The following is an 8,813-nucleotide window of genomic DNA, read 5'->3' as shown; positions in this document are numbered from 1 at the left end:
TCCGGGGCCTCCGGCTCCCGCTGGCCCCGAGGCCACGCCCCCGTGCAACCATTGGTGCGGCTGCTGGTCTAGCCCCACCCCTTTTCACACGTGGGAAAAACGCGCCCCTGATATTAGCGAAGTTGCCTGTCTTTCCTCTCAGATCCCACCCCTTCCCCTTTGATCTTGCAAGCTTCTTGTTTATTGGTCATTGATTGGCCGACATCGAAGAAGAGCCCGCCTCCGACACCTTTCTCTTTTTTTTTTGGTGGTGGCGGGGGGAGCTCAGAGGGGCGGCGGGAGAATTTAGGCTGAACTTTGATTGGCTGAATCACTCGAAGCACTTTGGCCGCGGCCATTGGCCCGTCCTGCGTCCCGTAGCCGATTGGCTACCGGAAGAGAGCCAGCCGCCGGGGGACCCAAGGGGCCGGGCTCGGGCACTTGGTTGGTGCCCGTGGAGCTCCGGGCGCCGCGAGCGGGCTCGCGTGGGAGGCGGTACGGAGCCTTCAAGGTCAAACGGCCGACGGATGCTGTTAGGCAAGTGGCGCTCGGGGCCGGCCCCTCGCCGGCGCGCCACCGGGCCCGATAACTCAATTCCCGCGGGATCTCGTGGCCGGCGCGAGGACGGGCGGGCCTGGGCCCGGCTCCGGCTCCGGCCCGGAAGCTGTTTCCGGAGCCGCGGGCCGCCGCCTGCTCGCCGCCCCGGCGGCCCTGGACCGGCTCCGGACGTGCCTCCCAGGCCGCAGGCGCGAAAACCGGGCCTTCCAGCACCCCGGCGCCTGGCCCGGGCCTTTGCACCCGAAGTGGCTTCGGAAACGCAGCTGTGCTTGAATGAATGAGTTCTCCCGGTCCCCGGCAGTCGCGGGGCCCGGAGCCAAGCCGGGATCTGGAGGCGGGAAGGGAGACGCTGAAACGGGGCGGGACGACTCCGAGGTGACGGATCGGTGGGGGGTCCGGGCTGGAGGCTGTCCTCCGACACAGCAGTGAAAGTATGGCGACCGGTTGGAGCGCGAATGGACGCGCTGCACCTGCGCGGGAAGCATCAGCATCAGATCTTCTAGCTGAGCCGCCGACAGTCTCCACTGCCTGGTGATGGTCGCCTTGTGTGTCGAGGCCGCCCTTCCTCCCGCTGGGAAGGCCCCAGTTTAAGAACAACACCCAGTGGCATGACCCCTTCCCCGGCTGTGACGGCTCCCCTGGGGTCTGCGCTGAACCGAGACACCACCAGCCACCCCAGCTACTCCCGGACTGCAGCAGCCTGCTTCCGAGATCTCGTCCCTGGAGCGTGTTTGCACAAGCTTTCCATTTCCAGCGCTGCCATTGCTACCTATTTTACCAGAATGATGATGCAATTCTCAACTTTCCCATCTTGGCCCAGCCACTATCCCCCCACCATACAAAAGTAAATAGAAAAGTTTTTTTAAAAGACAAGTAGAGGCCTAGAGAAAAGCTAAGTTTTAAAGCGGTTATGTGAGGAAACTGTTTTCACCTATTCACTTCCCCTTCAGTGGTTATTAATACCTGAGTCATGACCTTTTGGGAAGTTAACCTACAAGTCCTTTTGTCCTTCCATCCCCCTTGCGTGTTGCATAGAAATTTTGAGTTAGCAGAGCCCCTGTTGAAAGTAACTCGTGGGCACCCCAGGGGTCCATTAACCTCAGGTTAACAGCATGTTCAATCTTCCCTCTAATTCATTGCTCTTGAGAAATGATTGGGTTTCACAAAAATTTTTCACAAAAAATTCCAGTCAGTCTGGCTGGAATACATTCCCTGTACCGCCAAGGGCACGTTCTTTACCCGCCAGATTTTTTAACTCCTTTATTCAGTGGTTCAAATGACCTTTCTGATCCCAACATTGTTTGCTGGCTTTTTAAACTGAGGTTTCACACTTGTCCCTAGTGACCCAGCCACCCTTGGGCCTTGCCCCTAGCTTCAGGAGCCACTCTGTGTGACCATTGAAGCTGCTCAGTCTCCTCTCCTCTCACCACTGAGATAGAACACTCCTACAGGGGAGGGGGTAGGGAAGCCTCTACCTCATCTTTATTACCTTGGAGAATTTCCCGTGCTTCCCTGATTGAATTCACATCTACATTTTTCTCATTGCATACTTTTCAACTGAAATGCCCGTGTGGAGATTCATTCATTCAGTAAATATTTCTCAAGTACCCAATCTGGGCCTGGCCCTGTACCAGAAGCTGTGGAATACAGGACAGATGGAGCCCATACTCATGGAACTTCCTTTTTCATTGCAGGGAGGGAGGGCAGTTAGGGTAAGAGGAAACAATTTTAAAAAATAGGAGATGGCTCGTGGCACTGTGATGACCAATGGAATAAGGAAGCGTGTTAAAATGTGCCCGGGCGGCTCCGTTTATTTAGGGAAGGGGCCTGGGAGAAGCTACGTTTTGACAGGTGCAGGTCATAGCCAATCCAGAGAAGAGTATTCCAGCAGAAGAAGCAGCCCTAAGGTGAAACAAAGGTCCCCGTATTACGGGGTAGAATAACAAGAAAGCCAATGTGGTTGGCATTGGAAGTGGGACAAGGTGAGAGAAATACCTTAGTTTTTGACTCAGCATGTCCATTCCAAACAGTCTTTCAGACACTCACGACCCCACCCAGTATCTTTAATCGTTTATCCACAAAAGTCTTCGCCTTCCTCAGCCAGCCTCTAAAGCCAGGAGACTTCATTGACTATCCTGTCCTCCAATCTCCGTCTGTATCATTCATTATTATTTTTAAGTGTCTCTTGTTCATCCTCTCCTTGTCCTTTCTATTGCTGTTATTCTTTTCAAGACCCAAACACTTTACGGCTACCTAAACTATTGGAATCACCCCTTGAAAAGTCTCCCTACAGAATTCCAGCTTCCCCTGCCTTCATGAATATTTTAAATTCAATTCCTCTCCTGCCTGGAACAAGATCACGTTGTTCTTCCCACCTCCTTGAAGTTACCTTCCTCGTGGCTGTGGGATTTGATTTGGACAGTGGAATGTGAGGGAAGTCAGAGAGAGTTCTGTGTTCCCTTCCCCACCCCAATGACGGACAGTGTGTGCCTGGTGGAGCCTCCTTCAGCCTAGCGCCTTCGATGAGGGTGATAGGAAAGAATTCCCTACTTGCCTCCCCTTTCTCCCAAGTGGACTTGCACCATGAGTGGGAAATAAATCTTTGTTCAGTTGTTAAGACCTGGAGATGTTAGGTTTATTGTATATCACAGCAAAATCTAGGCTCAATATTGATCAAACTTTAATACATATATTAAGCACTTGGATAACCTATTGAATCTCTCTGGACTGGGATTTACGATTCTGCATTTCTAACAAGCTCCCATGTGATTCCTGATGCTGCTATAGGCCCTGGGTCCCATTTACAGCACCAATGACCTAACCCATACTAACTCCGCCATCTCACCAGCACTTAACTCTTCCTAAGAAAAAAACAAAAAACAATTCAACATAGACCATTCTTCTGATACTTTAATCCGTAGTTAACTTCCTGCACTTAAAATTCCTTGAGGTCTATAGTCTTATTGTCTTAGATTCCTAATTTCTAATCCTGTTTATCTGTCTCCCTCTACCTCTTGTCGTTTTCCTACATCTTTCTTCATTCTTATGGCACAAACCACTGGTGGTCTAAATACCAAGCTTCACTTCCTTGAGCACATGGTTTCTTGGTTCAAGTCCATATTTTCTCCTGTTTCCCTTGCAGCTAGTAGTGGCTGTACAACTTCAGTTCTAGCCACTGGGATGTGAGCTGTGACATGTAAGACATCTGGTTGTCCTTTTTTTTTTTTTAATAATAGTCAATAATGCCTCTGTGTGGGGATGGCCTTCTGAGGATTTCTGAGTTTCCAGAAGCTCCTGTCTTCCTCCCTGGAGAGGGGGACACACACTCTCTCTGCTTGACATTCCTGATGACAAGCCACATGGAGCCATGCTGATGGCAGCCAGAGCCCTGGAGAAGCTTCCACCCACCGGCCTGTGATCTTTCTGCATTCGGCATCATTACATCAAGGTTTTATTGTACTGTTAATAAAACATGATGAGGTTTAGAAATGGGTCACCTGGCCCTTTTTCTTCTTCTCTCCTCCCAGTTCAAAAGACTTGTATCTCTTACAAGCCAACATTCACCTAGATCTGCAGTTGGACTCAACAGATTCAAGTCTCAATCAATCTTCTTTGTCCTTCAGTCTTCTGACCATACCCACTCTGCTTCCTGTTACAACACCGTTTTCCTGAGCAGACAGAATCTTTGCCCTTCTTGTACTGTGTCCCTTTGCGGGGTTGGTGCTTGGCACGCTTCTTAGAGAAAGTCCAGTGGGTTTTAGGCACGCTCAACATGTTTGTGGGAGCACCACCCGCACAAAAAGGAGGCCTCAGGGGTCCTTGAAAAGGAAAAGGGATGTGTCCTCTTCCTTGTTTTGTCCCTTCCCACCTGCTAGAATACAGACCCAAAGGAGATCAAGCATTTGGGGAGCCATGAGGACAAGGGGGATCCCTGTGCTCTTCCAGGTTGACTAGAGAAACAAATCCAGAGATACTCAGATGTGCATAAGAGAGAGCTTTATATCCAAGAGTAATTGCATATTAAGAAAACAGCCCAGTCCAGATCATGTCCCTAAGTCCGATATTAGCCCATATGTCCAATACCAGTCTATAAATTTGTCTTCAGACTCAGGCAGCACATGCAATGATGCCGAATGCAGGAAGATCGCAGGCTGGTGGGTGGAAGCTTCTCCAGGGCTCTGGCTGCCATCAGCATGGCTCCATGTGGTTTGTCATCAGGAATGCCAAGCAGAGAGAGTGTGTGTCCCCGCCTCCAGGGAGGAAGATAGAAGCTTCTGGAAACTCCGAAATCCTCAAAAGGCCATACCCACACAGGCATTATTGACTATGACCTGATTTACAGGCTAGAAAACTGTGGTTTCCTAGCAAGTTGACAGGAGATTATGTAACTGCCACCATTCCTTAGCAGGTGGCAGAGCACAAGACAGAAGAAGAAACCACCATTAATGCCACACGTCTTCCTTAACCCTCTGACACACTAGAGCTTAGGCTGGCCCCACTATTGCCTCCAGCATACATGACCTTCTTTCCCTGAACAACCAAGTAGGGGGGGGCTAAGCGTAGTCGCCACATCTGAAAATGAGGCTGATTTCTTTACAGCCAGTGAAAAAAGAAAGCTGACTTCTAAGTTATGAATAGACCATGCGTGTTGCAGGCATTTGCAAACAGAGGCGATCAACGAAGACGGGAGAGATGAGAACATATTTTACCATTTCAGTCGTTTTCAAATTGGATAATATGTACTGGAAGACTTTCCAAGGAATATGTGGGGAAGGGTGACTTTCAAGGAAATTAAGTTCTCTTCTTTCTCTAAGGAAAAAGTTGAGAAAGTTACTTTTTCTCAAATCTTTTTAATTGCCTTATAAAAGAGGCATCCCCCGGTGCTCCTAGACATGAACACAACATACTGGCATGAAGCAGGGAACCAGTAGAGAGGTCTGAGGGGCGGGCCCCAATCCTAGCTACGAGGACAGCCTCCCCTCCATGCAGAAGAATCACTTCAGAGGACAGCACTGAAGCTACAGCTCAGGGAGAGGGACATGTCTGATCAGAGCACACAGGAACAAATGAAGGGGAAGTGTGTTAGACAGGGTTCTCTAGAGAGATAAAACCAAATTGCTGATAATATATTTATTTATAAAGATAATTAGATATTTAACAAGAAATGAACTGTTAAATCATATACAGATAAATATATAATACAAGAAATGAACAGTTAAATTATAAAGCAGTACAAATGGCTCAGTGCAACTCACTCCCGTGACAGAGAGTTGTGAGACACTAGCAGTCCTTCAAGTCTAGTCTGCTGCCAAGTCTTTATATATAGAGAGAGCTAGGCTGTCTCAGCACAGCAGCCAATCACAAGGCAGGTCACTAACTGTCAGCCAGGTCACCAACCACCAGTGCCCAGCTCCAGAGATGTCTTAAAGGGACCTCAACTTACAGCGACAGTTCACAGGCTAGGCGTCCCACAGGTAGTGTAGCCTGTAAATTGAGGCACAGGACAAGCAAGGCAGCCGCACACTGGTCCGATGATCAAAGAGCAAGAGATAAGAAAGGTGAGGCTCACCGAGCCATTTAATCTCACTGCCTTTCAGTTAATCCCACTTGTGTTTATCGGCCAGGCTGGCACAATAAACTATCTCAGGAAGGGAGAGAGTGGAGCACATCCTTGCCTACCAAGCCCTGAGGATGATATTCCTGCTCAGAGCAGCCAAAACACACAGGGCGATAGGGCTGGCCCCACTACGAGACATGACCTTCCTCACTGACCCATAGCCCTACAGGGGACAGCACTGGAGACACCGTGCAAGAATTGCGCCCGATCTGACCCCACCACACTGAGGCAAAACACCAAGGTCATGCAACAGAACAGCAAGGGGAACAGAACAAAGAAGTCCCCAGGGAATACCAAAAATAGACTTTGGGGTCAGGGCATTGCACCCCATCAGACTCGACCACAAACACTCCTAAAGGCCAACACACAGTCCTTGAACATTTACAGGCTTTTCTTTTTTTGTCATTAGTTTTGTTGTTTTCTTTTGTTGCTTTGTTCTGTTCTGTCTTGTTTTTTTGTGCATATTATCTCTGCAGGTCTGTCTAGATAAGATAGGTGGGATAAACAATCTGGAGGAGAAAACATCAGAACTGCAGGTTCTGGGGGACATGGGAGAGGGGAGGGGTCGGGGTAGGCGAAGGAAGTGGGTGTTAAACCCAGTGACAAGGGAACAACAAGGTATCCAAAATCTATGGCGAGGAGGGTATAAGACGCCTGGTAGGGCTTAATCAAGGGCAATGTAACCCAGAGGAATTCCTGAAGCCCAAATGAAGACTGAACGTGATAGTGGGACAAGAGGAAAGTAAAAGGAAACAGAGGAAAGAACTAGGAGGCAAAGGGCATTTATACAGGTCTAAATACAGGCATGTTCATATGTAAATATATTTATATATGATGGAGAAATAGATCTATGTGCATATATTTATAAGTTTAGTATTAAGGTAGCAGATGGACATTGGGCCTCTACTCAAGTACCCCCTCAATGCAAGAACACTTTGTTCTATTAAACTGGCATCCCATGATGCTCACCTTCCGGACACAATCGCTGAAGACAAAGTGGGTGCATAAGCAAATGTGGTGAAGAAAGCTGATGGTGCCCGGCTATCAAAAGATATCGTGCCTGGGGTCTTAAAGGATTGAAGATAAATAAGTGGCCATCTAGCTGAGAAGCAACAAAGCCCACATGGAAGAAGCACACCAGCCTGTGTGATCACGAGGTGTCAATAGAATCAGGTATCAGGCATCAAAGAACAAAAAATAAAATTGTGAATGAGGGGGAATGCAGAGTGGAGACCCAAAGCCCATCTGTAGGCAACTGGACATCCCCTTACAGAAGGGCCTCAGGGAGGAGACGAGCCAGTCAGGTTGCAGGGTATCAACAATGAAACATAGAACTTTCCTCTAGTTCTTAAATGCTTCCTTCCCCCACTGTCATGATCCCAATTCTACCTTACAAATCTGACTAGTCTAGAGGATGTACACTGGTAAGAACTGGAAACACGGGAAATCCAGGACGGATAAACCCCTCAGGACCAATAATGAGAGTGGTGATACCAGAAGGGGAAGGGGAAGGTGTGGGGGAAAGGGGAGAACCAACCACAATGATCTACATATAACCTCCTTCCTGAGGGATGGACAACAGAAGAGTGGGTGAAGGGAGACATCTGACAGTGTGAGACATGAACAAATAATAAATTATAAATCAAGGTTTCGTAAGGGTGGGAGGGAGGGGAAAAATGAGGTGCTGATACTAAGGGCTCAAGTAGAAAATGTTTTGAAAATGATGAGAGCAAAAAGTGTACAGATGTGCTTGACACAATGGATGTATGTATGGATTGTGATAAGAGTTGTATGAGCCCCCAATAAAATATTTTTTTAAAAAAGAGGCATCCCTCACCCATCCTTCATCCATTGCCCTGGTGTATAAAAACTACCAGGTTGCCAAACCCAAAAGGAAAGCTATCAGTTTGGGTCTATATAAGAAACAAACTAATACCACTTCTGGTTCACTAATGGAACCTGAGCATTTCATGTCACTGGTTTCTTCTGGCCTAGATGGATGCTTCAGTTCATTTTTAACCACACTCAAAGGAAACAGGTACGTATCTATCATATCCTTATTACCTTAGTGGGAATGTGTTGCAGATTCTATTGTAAGCAATGCCCTAAAGCACTTCTGATACATTTTTGTAAGCCCTGCACCTACCAGGAGGAGCCCTGGTGGCCAGAGGTTAAAACACTGAATCAAAAGGTCCAAAGTTGGAACCAGTTGCCCTTGGGAGCAAGATGTGACAGTCTGCTTTCGTAAAGATTTACAACCTTGGAAACCTTGTCATTTCCTAGCAATTCCTCTCTGTCCCCTGGACAGTAGTGGACAGTGGGTGTACACCTGCTAGATACCCAACCCCTTGTCTTCCATGTCCACTAAATAGATAAAACATGGTGTGGGAGGCCTGGTAGGGCATGATCAAGGGTAATGTAACCAAGAGGAGTTGCTGAAACCCTAGTGGAGACTGAGCATGATAGTGGGACAGGAGGAAGATCAAGGGAAATAGAGGAAAGAACTGGGAGGCAAAGGGCATTTATAGAGGTCTAGATAAAGATAAGTACATATGCAAATATATCTATATGAGGATGGGGAAATAGATCTATGTGCCTATATTTATAGGTTTAGTATTAAGGGAGCAGAAGGACATTGGGCCTCTACTCAAGTACTCCC

The sequence above is a fragment of the Echinops telfairi genome, unplaced genomic scaffold (assembly GCF_000313985.2).
Source record: "Echinops telfairi isolate 266 unplaced genomic scaffold, ASM31398v2 ScPeMD7_70;HRSCAF=299, whole genome shotgun sequence".
Taxonomy (NCBI): domain Eukaryota; kingdom Metazoa; phylum Chordata; class Mammalia; order Afrosoricida; family Tenrecidae; genus Echinops; species Echinops telfairi.
This window is presented reverse-complemented; position numbering follows the sequence as displayed.